General features: G+C 39.6%; 1 protein-coding gene across 2 annotated transcripts in view; it reads left to right on the top strand.

Annotated features, from left to right (window-relative positions):
* The window catches only part of LOC133631254 (serine/threonine-protein kinase NIM1-like), an 85,321-nt gene that overhangs the window by 27,287 nt on the left and 39,148 nt on the right, over positions 1–18,886 (top strand). The window lies entirely within an intron of this gene.

Here is an 18,886-nt window from a genome sequence, read left to right on the forward strand (position 1 = left end):
TTTTACTCATGTTTTTGGTGTGGTTATGTCCGAATATAAACAGTTTTGCTCAATAAAGTGATCGATATAATTCCTGTCCTCGAAGCATCTCGATAGACGTTACAATAATTGAACGGTGTTCAATTGAACGGTGTTGTAAACGGTGTTGACGAACACCATTAGGGCCGCTTGTTGTCACTGTCACTCAAAGTTGCATTGCAAAATTCCATAGAATAAATATGTTTATTTTGTTTAGAATTCAGATGGGATTTGATTTGGTGCGCGGCATATACTTGCTGCGCGCAGCGGACGCTTGAGCAGTGCGCAATTGCGCAGGCACGCACCTTAGAGGGAACGTTGCTTTGCAGTTCATGTCTTGTTGAAAACACGCCATTCCTCATCAACTTTTCTCTTTTTAGCGTCTCGGGTGTAAACCGTGCATCACTTGTCGCTGCATGTGCACCTTCACTCGCAGGTTACACACGGACACACGCCCATAAATAATACTTTTCAAAATAAAAGCAGCACAGTTGTATTGCGCGCAGGACATAGATGTTTTTTCAACTTTATTTTGTAATTGCAGCTGTTCACATTCACTCACAACCACGCACACGCATACGTCCACACGGAAGTAATACAAATAACGATTTTCAAAACAAAAGCAGCACCGTTGTATTGCACACTCGACATAGATACTTTTTAAAATGCATTTTGTAATTTATAATTGGCCTCACGCGGGCCGGACAGGGACGCACAAAGGGCCGGATGCGGCCCGCGGGCCGCAGAATGCCCAGGTCTGATATATATCAATACAGTCTGCAAGGGATACAGTCCGTAAGCACACATGATTGTGCGTGCTGCTGCTCCACTAATAGTACTAACCTTTAACAGTTAATTTTACTAATTTTCATTAATTACTAGTTTCTATGTAACTGTTTTTATATTATTTTACTTTCTTTTTTATTCAAGAAAATGTTTTTAATTTAGTTATCTTATTTTATTTTTATTTTTTTTAATGTACCTTATCTTCACCATACATGGTTGTCCAAATTAGGCATAATAATGTGTTAATTCCACAACTGCATATATCGGTTGATATCGGTTCGGTTGATATCGGTAATTAAAGAGTTGGACAATATCGTCAAAAAGCCATTATCGGACATCCCTAATGAAAATACCCCACTGACAACCAGCGTCCAGTGCAGTGTAGATTTGGTTCTCAGGTTGAACCACGAAAAAGTCAATTAATCTAATTTTGTCTCGGATAATCTGAATTAACCCTTGATTTTAAATCATGTTTCTTGCGGTAGCTGTTTGAAAAATGTATCAAACGAGTGTTTTGTCACCGCTTCAAACCATCACTTCTGTACTCTGCAAAAAGTGAAATCTAAGTAAGATGAAATATCTCAAATAAGGGTGATATTTGCTTATTTTCTGTCTGATAAGATCATTCTTCTCACTAAGCAGATTTTATGTTAGAGTGTTTTACTTGTTTTGAGTGTTTTGCTCCTAAATGATCTCAGTAAGATATTACAGCTTGTTGCTGAGATTTGATGAGCTATATTGAGTAAAACATGCTTGAAACTAGAATATCAACTGTTGCAAAGCTGTGTCATCAACACTCACAAGTATAAAAGTACTTTTTTAAAGTAATCATTTCTTATTTCAAGCATAAAAAAAAAAATCATGACTTTGACACAATTGTGTCTCATAATTAAAACAGATGACAGCCAAATGGACTTTGCTGTTTTATTTCCAATGAAACAATAGAAAACAGGTACTCATATAGTAGTACAGTTGGCACAGTACAGTAAACTGACAGTTAATATTTAAACATTTAACATTTCTAACAATTTTGAACAGAAATAGTTCATGCACATTCAGATAAATTCTTCAAAATTACAATAAAAAATAATTTGGGCCGGGGGCCGGGCTGTATATATGCGCACTAATTGACTGAAAGAGCACGCACTTGGCGCGATGATGTCATGTTATCCATGGAAAAATGCATTTTTAGACCATATGATTTGCCTGAGCGGCTAGGAGACCCCGAGACAAACAAGCAGTTGCCTTTCCATTAAGAACAATTTACTAGTTTTTAGTATAAGTTTGCTGGTTTCAAGAAATGTAATGCCGAGCGCATATCATGATGTCAAGATAATGGCACTAGCATTTACTTAATTTAAGAATATTTTTCAACATATTGAGCAAAAAGGGCTCTTTTTTTTCTACCAAGAAAAGTGCACTTTTTATTAGTGACAATATACGTATTTTAAGGTATTTTTGGCTTCATTGAGTTAAGCTAATTTTACTTGTTTTGGAAAGTCTTGACAAGCCGAATTTTCTTGTTCTATTGGCAGATAATTTTGCTTAGTTCAAATAAAATACCCCTAATTTTTGTATTTTTTTTTCTTGTTTTTGAACACTGACTTTTTGCAGTGTAGTTGTCATCAAATGGAAATGGGGGTCCACATGGGCGTGATTTGGGGGCAGGTGGGCAAAGGGAATATGTCCACGGCACTTTTTGGAGTGACAGTGGTTCACTTTTTACTAGAGATGTTCGATAATGGCTTTTTTGCCGATATCCGATATTCCGATATTGTCCAACTCTTAATTACAGATTCCGATATCAACCGATACCGATATATACAGTCGTGGAATTAACACATTATTATGCCTAATTTTGTTGTGATGCCCCGCTGGATGCATTAAACAATGTAACAAGGTTTTCCAAAATAAATCAACTCAAGTTATGGAAAAAAATGCCAACATGGCACTGCCATATTTATTTTTGAAGTCACAAAGTGCATTATTTTTTTTAACATGCCTCAAAACAGCAGCTTGGAATTTGGGACATGCTCTCCCTGAGAGAGCATGAGAAGGTCGAGGTGGGCGGTATTGGGGGGTAAGGGGTAGCAGGGGTGTATATTGTAGCGTCCCGGAAGAGTTAGTGCTGCAAGGGGTTCTGGGTATTTGTGCTGTTGTGTTTATGTTGTGTTACGGTGCGGATGTTCTCCCGAAATGTGTTTGTCATTCTTGTTTGGTGTGGGTTCACAGTGTGGCGCATATTTGTAACAGTGTTAAAGTTGTTTATATGGTTACCCTCAGTGTAACCTGTATGGCTGTTGATCACATTCTGTAACAGACAAATAATTTCATGTAGGCTAACGTTACCTACCTGCTACCTCTGTCTTTTTCTCGTTTCTCCTCTTCTTTTCTCTTTTTTCTTCCCTGGGCACCTGACAGTTTTGGCCGTTTTGACATCTTGTGTTGATTTTTTTATGTGGTGACGTCCAAAAAGAGTCATGATACGGGAAGGGAGGGGGCGCACCATGCCGGGGGAGGGGGGGTGTAATGTTGTAACAAATAATATTTCTATTAAATCGGCTTTACTTTGCATTTTAAATAACGTGGGATTATTTTATGTATTTAGAAATAATAGTACCAATTTTTTTTTTTTTTTTCCTCCAACATTTGTGGCACTGGCGTGGCGCCCCCTGATGGACGGCGCCCTTAGCATTTGCCTATACGGCCTATGCCACTGGCCGGCCCTGAAAAGTAATGTCAAGCTATTGAATGGAGACAAGTCAAAAACTTGTGCCAGGTGGAAAACCTAACACTGGGGTCTCAAACTCAATTTACACAACATAAGATTTGTTTAAAAGAATTCCAATTTGCCCAAATGTCTTTATTTTTATTTTCTTAACACAAAATAAGATGGAAAAATGTATAAACAAATTAATGATTAATATTAATCTAATAATACAATTATTATTAATATAATATTATTATAATATAATATATATTGCCGACAGACAGACTACATTAGGCTACATTGATTTCCTTACTTTTCTTTCATCCCGCCGCGTACGTATCACTTTGTTTTATTTTGTCAGAGAGATACATTTTTTTTTGTATTCTCCCACTGGGCAGCAACTTAAAACGGACCGGCCTGGAAAAGAAACAGGCAGCCAGACAGGGAAGACAAGTCTCCATGACAACGCTGCTGTCACTTTCACTCATTGAGAAATGTTTTTCTCTGCTTGCGTCGAGCCAGGCCGATGTCCCGCCCCCAAGAGCCATATACCTCACCTTGATTGGTAGGTTCGTCCTGCTCCGCACACAACACTGTAAAGTGCCGCACTAACATGAAACTTTCATACTAAGGTGGGGGCCACAAAATATTGTCTCGGGTGCCGCAAAAATGGCCCCGGGCCGTCAGTTTGAGACCATGACCTAATGCTTGTCCTTTTAGACCAGAGCTGGGCAAATATTTTTGACTCGGGGTGGGGGGGGGGGCCCAAATTGAGAGAAAAAATGTGTCTGGGGGGCCAAGGTTTATGTGTGTTTAAATTATATATACACAATTAGGTGTGTACCGTATTTTTCAGAGTATAAGTCGCTCCGGAGTACAAGTCGCATCGGCCGAAAATGCATAATAAAGAAGGAAAAAAAACATATATTAGTCGCACTGGAGTATAAGTCGCATTTTTGGGGGAAATGTATTTGATAAAAGCCAACACCAAGAATAGACATTTGAAAGGCAATTTAAAATAAATCAAGAATAGTGAACAGGCTGAATAAGTGTACGTTATATGAGGCATAAATAACCAACTGAGAACGTGCCTGGTATGTTAACGTAACATATTATGGTAAGAGTCATTCAAATAATTATAACATATAGAACATGCTATACGTTTACCAAACAATCTGTCACTCCTAATCGCTAAATCCCATGAAATCTTATACGTCTAGTCTCTTACGTGAATGAGCTAAATCAGGGGTCACCAACCTTTTTGAAACCAAGAGCTACTTCTTGGGTACTGATTAATGCGAAGGGCTACCAGTTTGATACACACTTAAATAAATTGCCAGAAATAGCCAATTTGCTCAAGTTACCTTTAACTCTATGTTATTATTAATAATGAATGATATTTACACTTAATTGAACGGTTTAAAAGAGGAGAAAACACGAAAAAAAATGACAATTCAATTTTGAAACATAGTTTATCTTCAATTTCGACTCTTTAAAATTCAAAATTCAACCGAAAAAAAGAAGAGAAAAACTAGCTAATTTGAATCTTTTTGAAAAAATTAAAAAAATAATTTATGGAACATCATTAGTAATTTTTCCTGATTAAGCTTAATTTTAGAATTTTGATGACATGTTTTAAATAGGTTAAAATCCAATTTACACTTTGTTAGAATATATAACAAATTGGACCAAGCTATATTTCTAACAAAGACAAATCATTATTTCTTCTAGATTTTCCAGAACAAAAATTTTAAAATAAATTCAAAAGACTTTGAAATAAGATTTAAATTTGATTCTACAGATTTTCTAGATTTGCCAGAATAATTTTTTTGAATTTTAACCATGGTAAGTTTGAAGAAATATTTCACAAATAATCTTCGTAGAAAAAACAGAAGCTAAAATGAAGAATTAAATTAAAATGTATTTATTATTCTTTACATTAAAACAAATTAATTTACTTGAACATTGATTTAAATTGTCAGGAAAGAAGAGAAAGGAATTGAAAAGGTATATGTGTTTACAAATCCTAAAATCATTTTTAAGGTTGTATTTTTTCTTTAAAATTGTTTTTCTGAAAGTTATAAGAAGCAAAGTAAAAAAAATAATGAATTTATTTAAACAAGTGAAGACCAAGTCTTTAAAATATTTTCTTGGATTTTCAAATTCTATTTGAGTTTTGTCTCTCTTAGAATTAAAAATGTTGAGCAAAGTGAGACCAGCTTGCTAGTAAATAAATACAATTTAAAAAACAGAGGCGGCTCACTGGTAAGTGCTGCTATTTGAGCTATTTTTAGAACAGGCCAGCGGGCTACTCATCTGGTCCTTACGGGCTACCTGGTGCCCACGGGCACCGCGTTGGTGACCCCTGAGCTAAATAATATTATTTGATATTTTACGCTAATGTGTTAATAATTTCACACATAAGTCGCTCCTGAGTATAAGTCGCACCCCCGGCCAAACTATGAAAAAACCTGCGACTTATAGTCCGAAAAATACGGTAGTCTTCCTGGGGTCCACAAACTCAATACATTTACAAGTAAAAGCATATAATTATAACTACACAATACACAAAAAAATAAAAGCATCAACAAGCAATTTACAGTCACAGAATAATAATTACCATATAAATATAACTACACAATACAAAACCAAACAAAAATCATGAACAAGCAAACTAATTTACAGACTCAGATTAAATATTACTTTCCTTTTAAAAACCGGTTTCTTTTCAATGCCGGTGAGAATTCGAGGTAGGTTATTCCAGAGCGATACAGATCTATAAATAAAATATTTCCGCAAAGCATTCTTCCTGGGACGAGGGAGTACAAAATGCCCCTCACTAGACGCCCTGGAATTATGATTACCGTATTTTTCGGAGTATAAGTCGCACCAGCCGAAAATGCATAATAAAGAAGGAAAAAAAACATATATAAGTCGCACTGGAGTATAAGTCGCATTTTTTGGGGAAATTTATTTGATAAAACTCAACACCAAGAATAGACATTTGAAAGGCAATTTAAAATACAAACCCCGTTTCCATATGAGTTGGGAAATTGTGTTGGATGTAAATATAAACGGAATACAATGATTTGCAAATCCTTTTCAACCCATATTCAATTGAATGCACTACAAAGACAACATATTTGATGTTCAAACTCATAAAGTTTATTTTTTTTTTGCAAATAATAATTAACTTAGAATTTCATGGCTGCAACACGTGCCAAAGTAGTTGGGAAAGGGCATGTTCACCACTGTGTTACATGGCCTTTCCTTTTAACAACACTCAATAAACGATTGGGAACTGAGGAAACTAATTGTTGAAGCTTTGAAAGTGGAATTCTTTCCCATTCTTGTTTTATGTAGAGCTTCAGTCGTTCAACAGTCCGGGGGTCTCCGCTGTTGTATTTTAGGCTTCATAATGCGCCACACATTTTCGATGGGAGACAGGTCTGTACTGCAGGCGGGCCAGGAAAGAACCCGCACTCTTTTTTTTTACGAAGCCACGCTGTTGTAACACGTGCTGAATGTGGCTTGGCATTGTCTTGCTGAAATAAGCAGGGGCGTCCATGAAAAAGACGGCGCTTAGATGGCAGCATATGTTGTTCCAAAACCTGTATGTACCTTTCAGCATTAATGGTGCTTTCACAGATTATTAAGTTACCCATGCCTTGGGCACTAATACACCCCCATACCATCACAGATGCTGGCTTTTCAACTTTGCGTCTATAACAATCCGGATGGTTCTTTTCCTCTTTGGTCCGACGTCCACAGTTTCCAAAAACAATTTGAAATGTGGACTCGTCAGACCACAGAACAATTTCCACTTTGTATCAGTCCATCTTAGATGAGCTCAGGCCCAGCGAAGCCGACGACGTTTCTGGGTGTTGTTGATAAACGGTTTTCGCCTTGCATAGGAGAGTTTTAACTTGCACTTACAGATGTAGCGACCAACTGTAATTACTGACAGTGGGTTTCTGAAGTGTTCCTGAGCCCATGTGGTGATATCCTTTACACACTGATGTCGCTTGTTGATGCAGTACAGCCTGAGGGATGGAAGGTCACGGGTTTAGCTGCTTACGTGCAGTGATTTCTCCAGATTCTCTGAACCCTTTGATGATATTACGGAGCGTAGATGGTGAAATCCCTAAATTCCTTGCAATAGCTGGTTGAGAAAGGTTTTTCTTAAACTGTTCAACAATTTGCTCAGGCATTTGTTGACAAAGTGGTGACCCTCGCCCCATCCTTGTTTGTGAATGACTGAGCATTTCATGGAATCTACTTTTATACCCAATCATGGCACCCACCTGTTCCCAATTAGCCTGCACACCTGTGGGATGTTCCAAATAAGTGTTTGATGAGCATTCCTCAACTTTATCAGTATTTATTGCCACCTTTCCCAACTTCTTTGTCACGTGTTGCTGGCATCAAATTCTAAAGTTGATGATTATTTGCCAAAAAAAAAAAAGTTTATCAGTTTGAACATCAAATATGTTGTCTTTGTAGCATATTCAACTGAATATGGCTTGAAAAGGATTTGCAAATCATTGTATTCCGTTTATATTTACATCTAACACAATTTCCCAACTCATATGGAAACGGGGTTTGTAAGATTTAATAGTCGAGCTGTTAGAGGAGGGTTGGGCAAACTACGGCCCGAGGGCCACATACGGCCCGTTAGTCCCTTTTAATCCGGCCCGCCAAATATTAAAACAGAATTGAGCAAAGATCTGTTTTGAGAATTGCCACAACAAAACTGGTACTAGACTTTGACACACGAGCAAGAATGGGAACCACACAATAGAATGTAAGTGTTAACCCTTTATTACCATTTGAATTATTTTTTGCTGATACAATATAATAGTGTTGAAAATAGATGTATTATGACTAAAACAGCCCATGTTTGAGAAGCCTACTATTAGTTCCAACAGATTTGATATGCTTTGAAATGCATCATGTGCCAATGTGGCCCCTGAGCACAAAAATTTGCCCACTCCTGAGTTAGAGTATGTGATCATTATGTGGAGAGTAGTGTTGTAACGATACCAATATTTTGGTACCGGTACTAAAAAAAATTTGGTTCTTTTGTAAATGAAGGGACCACAAAAAAATTGCATTATTGGCTTTATTTTAACTAAAAATCTTAGGGTACATTAAAAATATGTTTCTTATTGCAGTTAAGTCCTTAAATAAAATAGTGAACATACAAGACAACTTGTCTTTTAGTAGTGAGTCAACAAACAAAGGCTCCTAATTTAGTCTGCTGACATATGCAGTAACATATTGTGTCATTTATCATTCTATTTTGTCAAAATTATGAGGGACAAGCTGTAAAAATTGAATATTAAAGGCCTACTGAAAGCCACTACTAGCGACCACGCAGTCTGATAGTTTATATATCAATGATGAAATCTTAACATTGCAACACATGCCAATACGGCCGGGTTAACTTATAAAGTGACATTTAAAATTTCCCGCTAAACTTCCGGTTCGAAACGCCTCTGAGGATGACGTATGCGCGTGACGTCAATCATTGAAACGGAAGTATTCGGACACTATTGAAGCCAATACGAAATAGCTCTGTTTTCATGTCATTATTCCACAGTATTCTGGACATCTGTGTTGGTGAATCTGTTGCAATTTGTTCATTGCATTATGGAGAAAGAAGCTGAGCAAGCAAAGAAGAAAGTTGTCGGTGCGAAGCGGAGTATTTTGCGAGGGAAGTCAGCAGCAACACAACACAGTCGGCGCTTCTTTGTTTACATTCCCGAAAGATGCAGTCAAGATCGAAGAACTCGGACAACAGAGACTCTTACCAGGAGGACTTTGATTTGGATACACAGTTGCAATACCGTGAGTACACAGCTGCGCTTCCAAACATTTGATCGCTTGCTATAACTAGCTCGAGCTAGTAGCTAGGAGCTAGCATTAATTTGTGGCATATTAAATATAAGCCTGGTTGTGTTGTGGCTAATAGAGTATATATATGTCTTGTGTTTATTTACTGTTGTAGTCATTCCCAGCTGAATATCAGGTCCCACCCGCGCGCTTCTAAACATTTGATTGCTTGCCCGTATGTGCGTGTCATGTACGTAACTTTGATTAAATATATAAGCTTTATGAACCTTGGGTTAGGTGAACGGTCCTTTGGGCTGAGTGAGTGTGTGTGTTGTGCAGGTGTTTGAATTGTATTGGCGGGTTTTATGGACGGGATCCCGTCCATATTACCCGCTCGAGCTATAACTAGCTCGAGCTAGTAGCTAGTAGCTAGGAGCTAGCATAACAAACACCTAGGTGTTTTTATGCGGGATTAATTTGTGGCATATTAAATATAAGCCTGGTTGTGTTGTGGTTAATAGAGTATATATATGTCTTGTGTTTATTTACTGTTGTAGTCATTCCCAGCTGAATATCAGGTCACCCCCGCCTCTCACAGCATCTTCCCTATCTGAATCGCTTCCACTCCCCACTAGTCCTTCACTTGCACTTTCCTCATCCACAAATCTTTCTTCATCCTCGCTCAAATTAATGGGGAAATCGTCGCTTTCTCGGTCCGAATCTCTCTCACTTCATGCGGCCATCATTGTAAACAATAGGGAACTCTGCGTATATGTTCAACTGACTACGTCACGCTACTTCCGGTAGGGGCAAGCCTTTTTTTTTATCAGATACCAAAAGTTGCTATCTTTATCGTCGTTGTTCTATACTTAATCCTTTCAGCAAAAATATGGCAATATCGCGAAATGATCAAGTATGACACATAGAATAGATCTGCTATCCCCGTTTGAATAAAAAAAATTCATTTCAGTAGGCCTTTAATCCACGTGTTCATTTACTGTTAATATCTGGTTGCTTTCTCTTTTAACATGTTCTATCTACACTTCTGTAAAAATGTAATAATCACTTATTCTTCTGTTGTTTGGATACTTTACATTAGTTTTGGATGATTCCACAAATTTGGGTATCAATTCGATACCAAGTCGTTACAGGATCATACATTGGTCATATTCAAAGTCCTCATGTGTCCAGGGACATATTTCCTGAGTTTATAAACATAATATACAAACATTTTTAAACGAAAGAAAATGTTGTGATGCCCAAAAATATTGATGTAATCGTAGTAGTATCGACTAGATACTTGGTATCATTACAGTGGATGTTAGGTGTCGATCCACCAATGGCGTTTGTTTACATTTTGATGCCGGGGAGCATGTAGTGAAGCATGTTTAGCTATTCCTCGTCCTGCATGGATGATACTTGTAAGAAACGTACTTTATTTGTCGCCATGGAGACAATGATTAGTGATTTAGAAGTAGCTAAAACACTGCCGACGGCGGATGGACATTAGCCGCTAGCTAGCTAGCCATGTCTTAAAGCACCTCTTCCTGAGGGCGTTTCAGTTTTATAACTTCACCTTTATTGTTAGTTTTCAAGCCAAAATGTGTCCGTTCTCCCTTTTCTGTCTACACACTGTCTGCTTGTAAGTACTCTGTGATTGTGTGCCGCCGAACATGCTCGTCTGCTCTTAAACCAGCAATGTCACGACGTGACTTCAGTTTCAGAGACGGTATCGTACCGAAAATGATTCAATGATCCAACCCTAGTGGAGAGTGAAAACAAGTAAGTTTGATCCTCATTATAATTGTTCAATCAATCAATCAATGTTTACTTATATAGCCCTAAATCAAGAGTGTCTCAAAGGGCTGCACAAGCCACAACGACATCCTCGGCTCAGATCCCACATCAGGGCAAGAAAAAACTAAACCCAATGGGATGATAATGAGAAACCTTGGAGGGGACCGCAGATGTGGGACCCCCCCTGGGCGACCGGTGCAATGGACGTCGAGTGGATCTAGCATAATATTGTGAGAGTCCAGTCCATAGTGGATCTAACATAATAGTGAGAGTCCAGTCCATAGTGGATCTAACATAATAGTGAGAGTCCAGTCCATAGTGGATCTAACATAATAGTGTGAGAGTCCAGTCCATAGTGGATCTAACATAATAGTGTGAGAGTCCAGTCCATAGTGGATTTAATATAATAGTGTGAGAGTCCAGTCCATAGTGGATCTAACATAATAGTGTGAGTGTCCAGTCCATAGTGGATCTAACATAATAGTGTGAGAGTCCAGTCCATAGTGGATCTAACATAATAGTGTGAGAGTCCAGTCCATAGTGGATCTAGCATAATATTGTGAGAGTCCAGCCCTAATGAATCTAGCATAATAGTGTGAGAGTCCAGTCCATAGTGGATCTAACATAATCATGTGAGAGTCCAGTCCATAGTGGATCTAACATAATCGTGTGAGAGTCCAGTCCATAGTGGATCTAACATTATATTGTGAGAGTTTCAGTCCATAGTGGATCTAACATAATAGTGTGAGAGTCCAGTCGATAGTGGATCTAACATTATATCGTGAGAGTCTAGTCCATAGTGGATCTAACATAATAGTGTGAGAGTCCAGTCCATAGTGGATCTAACATAATAGTGAGAGTACAGTCCATAGTGGATCTAACATAATAGTGTGAGAGTCCAGTCCATAGTGGATCTAACATAATAGTGTGAGAGTCCAGTCCATAGTGGATCTAACATAATAGTGTGAGAGTCCAGTCCATAGTGGATCTAACATAATAGTGTGAGAGTCCAGTCCATAGTGGATCTAACATAATAGTGTGAGAGTCCAGTCCATAGTGGATCTAACATAATAGTGAGAGTCCAGTCCATAGTGGATCTAACATAATAGTGTGAGAGTCCAGTCCATAGTGGATCTAACATAATAGTGAGAGTCCAGTCCATAGTGGATCTAACATAATAGTGTGAGAGTCCAGTCCATAGTGGATCTAACATAATAGTGAGAGAGTCCAGTCCATAGTGGATCTAACATAATAAAGTGAGAGTCCAGTCCATAGTGGATCTAACATAATAGTGTGAGAGTCCAGTCCATAGTGGATCTAACATAATAGTGTGAGAGTCCAGTCCATAGTGGATCTAACATAATAGTGAGAGTCCAGTCCATAGTGGATCTAACATAATAGTGTGAGAGTCCAGTCCATAGTGGATCTAACATAATATTGTGAGAGTCCAGTCCATAGTGGATCTAACATAATTGTGTGAGAGTCCAGTCCATAGTGGATCTAACATAATAGTGTGAGAGTCCAGTCCATAGTGGATCTAACATAATAGTGTGAGAGTCCAGTCCATAGTGGATCTATCATAATATTGTGAGAGTCTAGTCCATAGTGGATCTAACATAATAGTGTGAGAGTCCAGTCCATAGTGGATCTAACATAATAGTGTGAGAGTCCAGTCCATAGTGGATTTAACATAATAGTGTGAGAGTCCAGTCCATAGTGGATCTAACATTATATCGTGAGAGTCTAGTCCATAGTGGATCTAACATAATATTGTGAGAGTCTAGTCCATAGTGGATCTAACATAATAGTGTGAGAGTCCAGTCCATAGTGGATCTAACATAATAGTGTGAGAGTCCAGTCCATAGTGGATCTAACATAATATTGTGAGAGTCTAGTCCATAGTGGATCTAACATAATAGTGTGAGAGTCCAGTCCATAGTGGATCTAACATAATAGTGTGAGAGTCCAGTCCATAGTGGATCTAACATAATAGTGTGAGAGTCCAGTCCATAGTGGATCTAACATAATATTGTGAGAGTCTAGTCCATAGTGGATCTAACATAATAGTGTGAGAGTCCAGTCCATAGTGGATCTAACATAATAGTGTGAGAGTCCAGTCCATAGTGGATCTAACATAATATTGTGAGAGTCTAGTCCATAGTGGATCTAACATAATAGTGTGAGAGTCCAGTCCATAGTGGATCTAACATAATAGTGTGAGAGTCCAGTCCATAGTGGATCTAACATAATATTGTGAGAGTCTAGTCCATAGTGGATCTAACATAATAGTGTGAGTGTCCAGTCCATAGTGGATCTAACATAATAGTGTGAGAGTCCAGTCCATAGTGGATCTAACATAATAGTGAGAGTCCAGTCCATAGTGGATCTAACATAATAGTGTGAGAGTCTAGTCCATAGTGGATCTAACATAATAGTGTGAGAGTCCAGTCCATAGTGGATCTAACATAATAGTGAGAGTCCAGTCCATAGTGGATCTAACATAATAGTGTGAGAGTCTAGTCCATAGTGGATCTAACATAATAGTGAGAGGACAACTAAGTAGCTGATAGCTCACAATTGTTTCCTTTATAGCTAGTTTTGTTATTTTGCACTAAGAATAAATAAATAACGAGCCAAATATTTCAAGCCACGCCTCCTGTACTCAAGCCAATTGTGTGACCCACTTCTGAAATCCAAATGTGGGTCCATAATCTGCCCAGAACAACTCCCACACACCTGGAGAGCCTTTGGACCGCGAGCAGCCTCCCACGTCGATGACACTCTCGTAGGGCGTCTCGGCGTAAAAGGTCCTGAGCGAGGGGACCCTCATGCACTGGCTCAGCTTGATCTCGCAGTGGCACTCCTGGATGACCTCCACCTCGCGGGGGCCCTCGAACAGCAACAGCCGGTCCACGCGCATCCCCGTGGGCTCACACACATAGTTCATCCCGCACGAGGGAAGCAGGTTTCGGGGTTCGGGGCCATCCAGGGCGGCGAATTCATGCCTCCTAAGCTTGGTTGGGAGACACAAACAAATGATTCCAATAGGGCTCGAAAGGGCGTGTGATTTTGCAATGCATTGTGGGGGCTGGGTGGCCATTGTTGCTGGACAAATTTTTTGTTTACATGCAGCGGTATTGTGAGAGAGAGCAACCAGTCTACTCAGTGGCCTTGTGGTTAGAGTGTCCGCCCTGAGATGGGTAGGTTGTGAGTTCAAACCCCGGCCGAGTCATACCAAAGACTATAAAAATGGGACCCATTACCTCCCTGCTTGGCACTTGGCATCAATGGTTGGAATTGGGGGTTAAAACACTAAAATGACTCCTGAGCGCAGCTGCTGCTCACTGCTCCCCTCACCTCCCAGTAGGTGAAACAAGGGGATGGGTCAAATGCAGAGAGTAATTTCACCACATCTGGTGTGTGTGTGACTATCAGTGGTACTTTAACTTTAACTTTAGACTGGATTGAAATGGATCGTACTAAAGAAAAGCTGGACCCTGTTCCAAAGGCTCGTCACCTTAAACCAGAAGTAAAATTGGTGGAATTGATCCATATGAGCACGTCCAATAGACAAGATTTGAGCAACCTACAGAACGTGTCCTGTATCTCGGTCTCCAACGGAGTCCGTTTTTATACGGGCCAAACATTTCCGAATGCCGGGTCAGTAAAGGCTCACAGACAAACCAAATTTGGGTGCGTCCAAGACCTTGGAATTTTACATCAGACACAAACTTACCAGTGTATAAATGCTGTGAACACACCAACATGTACCAGGTGATGGCGTTAAAAGTCATGTTCGATCATCTCATGGTTACTATCCGAGATATTCATCGTCTCTTTATTAGCTCACTATCCCAAATTCATTGACTTTGCTTCCACACTGGAAATGAGACAAACCTCACCAAATCGTGTTTTTATTCCTGAAGCGATCTTGACAGCTATTGTGGCAGATCATTTTGTTGCACGTTATGAACTTATTAAAAAAAGAAGACAACTAGGACCGTCTTGCCTTCAGCCAGGTAAACAAGCGAATCAGAGGCCAGCAAGAACCACAATGCGTTGTGTTTCCACGTCACAATTTTGAGCCCTATAATTGAGGTGGACGCGGGCAAATACTGCGGCATGGTCATGCTGGACCTTCAGAAGGCCTTTGACACCGTTAACCACGCTATACTGTTGGATAAGCTCAGAGCCATCGGATTTAACAAAACCTCTTGGAGCTGGATGCAGTCTTACTTGGAGGGGAAGGAGCAGGTGGTAGAGGTCAACGGGACCGTGTCTCCCCCCCCCTCTCGGTGAGCTGTGGAGTCCCCCAAGGCAGTATATTGGGACCTTTACTGTTCCTAATATACATAAACGACATGTCATCGGCATGCGACTGTGAATTGTTTTTGTTTGCGGATGACTCTGCCTTGCTGGTATCCGGCAAGGACAAGTCACAGGTGGAGAAAATCCTCAGTGCTGAGCTCTGTAGAACTTGCACCTGGCTCGCTGACAACAAGCTATCCATACACTTGGGTAAAACAGAATCCATCCTGTTTGGGTCCCACATCAAACTTAAGAGAGTCAATGACTTCACCATAAAAGTAGGTGACAGTGTCATCACCAGGAAAGATGAGGTCACCTACCTAGGTTCCATTCTAGAGGCTAACCTTTCCTGTGATAAAATGGCAACCAAGGTAATCAAAAAGGTTAACCAACGAACGAGATTTCTCTACAGAATTTCCTCTCTGGTCAACAAAAGCACCTTGAGGATTCTGGCGGGAACTCTCGTTCAACCCTTTTTCGATTACGCATGCACCTCCTGGTACCCTAGCACCTCCAAAACCCTCAAATCTAAACTCCAAACATCTCAGAACAAGCTAGTCAGGTTACTTCTAGACCTCCACCCCAGATCCCACCTCACTCCTACCCACTTCTCTAAAGTGGGCTGGCTCAAGGTGGAGGACAGAGTTAAACAACTTGCACTGAGCCTAGTCTATAAAATCCGCTACACCTCCCTGATACCGAAGTACATGTCAAACTACTTCCTTAACGTAAATGACCGCCATAACCACAACACCAGGGGGTGCTCCACTAACCACGTTAAACCCAGATTCCGAACTAACGAAGGTCTTAACTCATTCTCTTTCTATGCCACATCAATGTGGAATGCGCTCCCAACAGGTATAAAAGAAAGGGCATCTCTATCCTCCTTCAAAACCGCAATAAAAGTTCACCTCCAGGCAGCTACAACCCTAAACTAACACCCTCCCCGGATTGCTAATAATCAAATGTAAACAATCAAATGCAGATACTTTTTCTTTTTCTTATGCCTTCTGATCTCTCTCTCTCTCTCTCTCTCTCTCTATGTCCAGTACTTGATGTCCATACACCCCCCCCCACCCCCACCCCCTCCACACCCCTGATTGTAAATAATGTAAATAAGTCAATGTGATTATCTTGTGTGATGACTGTATTATGATGATAGTATATATGATAGTATATATCTGTATAATGAATCAATTTAAGTGGACCCCGACTTAAACAAGTTGAAAAACTTATTCGGGTGTTACCATTTAGTGGTCAATTGTACGGAATATGTACTTCACTGTGCAACCTACTAATAAAAGTCTCAATCAATCAATCAATCAGATGCCTCTTAAAGGCCTACTGAAACCACGCAGTCTGATAGTTTATATATCAATGATGAAATCTTAACATTGCAACACATGCCAAACTTATAAAGTGCAATTTTAAATTTCCAGCTAAACTTCCGGTTGAAAACATCTATGTATGATGACGTATGCGCGTGACGTCAATCGTTGAAACGGAAGTATGCGGACACATTGAATCCAATACAAAAAGCTCTGTTTTCATCTCAAAATTCCACAGTATTCTGGACATCTGTGTTGGTGAATCTTTTGCAATTTGTTTAATGAACAATGAAGACTGCAAAGAAGAAAGTTGTAGGTGCGATCGGTGTATTAGCGGCCGGCTAGAGCAACACAACCAGGAGGACTTTGAGATGGATAGCAGACGCGCTAGCTGGCGACCTCACCTTGACTTCCTCCGTCTCCGGACCGCCGACCGCATCTGTGATCGGATGAAGTCCTTCGTCGCGCCGTCGATCGCTGGAGCGCAGGTGAGCACGGGTGTTGATGAGCAGATGAGGGCTGGCTGGCGTAGGTGGATAGCTAATGTTTTTAGCATAGCTCTGTGAGGTCCGGTTGCTAAGTTAGCTTCAATGGCGTCGTTAGCAACAGCATTGTTAACCTTCGCCAGGCTGAAAAGCATTAACCGTGTATTTACACGTCCATGGCTTAATAGTATTGTTAATTTTCTATCTATCCTTCCAGTCACGGGTTTATTTCTTTTGTTTCTATCTGCAGTTAAGCCCGATGCTATCACGTTAGCTCCGTAGCTAAAGTGTTTCGCCGATGTATTGTAGTGGAGTTAAAAGTCACTGTGAATGTCCATTTTGCGTTCTCGACTCTCATTTTCAAGAGGATATAGTATCCGAGGTGGTTTAAAATACAAATCCGTGATCCACAATAGAAAAAGGAGAGAGTGTGGAATCCAATGAGCCAGCTTGTACCTAAGTTATGGTCAGAGCGAAAAAAGATACATCCTGCACTGCACTCTAGTCCTTCACTCTAACGTTCCTCATCCACGAATCTTTCATCCTCGCTCAAATTAATGGGGTAATCGTCGCTTTCTCGGTCCGAATCGCTCTAGCTGCATTGTAAACAACGGGGAAGTGTGAGGAGCCTTTCAACCTGTGACGTCACGCTACTTCCGGTACAGGCAAGGCTTCTTTTATCAGCGACCAAGAGTTGCAACTTTATCGTCGATGTTCTCTACTAAATCCTTTCAGCAAAAATATGTCAATATCGCGAAATTATCAAGTATGACACATAGAATGGATCTGCTATCCCCGTTTAAATAAAAAAAATTCATTTCAGTAGGCCTTTAAGGATGATGTTATAGCAGCTCTACAGCGCTCTCCCAGTGTCGGTGTAAAGCAAGGGTCGACAACCCAAAACGTTGAAAGAGCCATATTGGACCAAAAATACAAAAAACTAGTCTGTCTGGAGCTGCAAAAATTTAAAAGCCTTATATAAGTCTTATAATGAAAGCTACACATTACATAAGTGCCTATATTAGCTATATTAGCATACTATCAAAATGACTGTGTCGTAGGCTGACAGAAATGTTGACAGAAATGTTGAAATTTAATATTTATTCTACACATTTTTACATTGAAAACCATTAGTAAATCAGAGGCTACTCAGAAGGTGAGAAAACTCCTGGAAATGACCAGCTTTTAATGGCATCCAAGTAGGGGTGTAACGGTACACAAACATTTCGGTTCGGTACGTACCTCGGTTTAGAGGTCACAGTTCGGTTCATTTTCGGCACAGTAAGAAAACAACAAAATATACATTTTTTGGTTATTTATTTACCAAATTTGCAAAATCTTCCACCAAAAATATTTTTCTTAGTGGAATATTTGATGTGAAGTAATGGGAACCTTGGATAGGTCAATAATTCATAATAACATTGATTTTGATTTAATATTATGTTTTGAGCAATGACAGTTTGAAAGAAAAAAAACAGCTTTGTTTTATTAGTCAACATTGCAACTTTTTCTAAATTACCTTTAAGCTTTTTTATTTCACTTTTGTTATGTTTTTGTTTATTTTAATTAGTATTTTTAGAATGTGCCGTGGGCCTTTAAAACATTAGCTGTGGGCCGCA

This window comes from Entelurus aequoreus, linkage group LG16 (genome assembly GCF_033978785.1).
Source record: "Entelurus aequoreus isolate RoL-2023_Sb linkage group LG16, RoL_Eaeq_v1.1, whole genome shotgun sequence".
Classification (NCBI taxonomy): Eukaryota; Metazoa; Chordata; class Actinopteri; order Syngnathiformes; family Syngnathidae; genus Entelurus; species Entelurus aequoreus.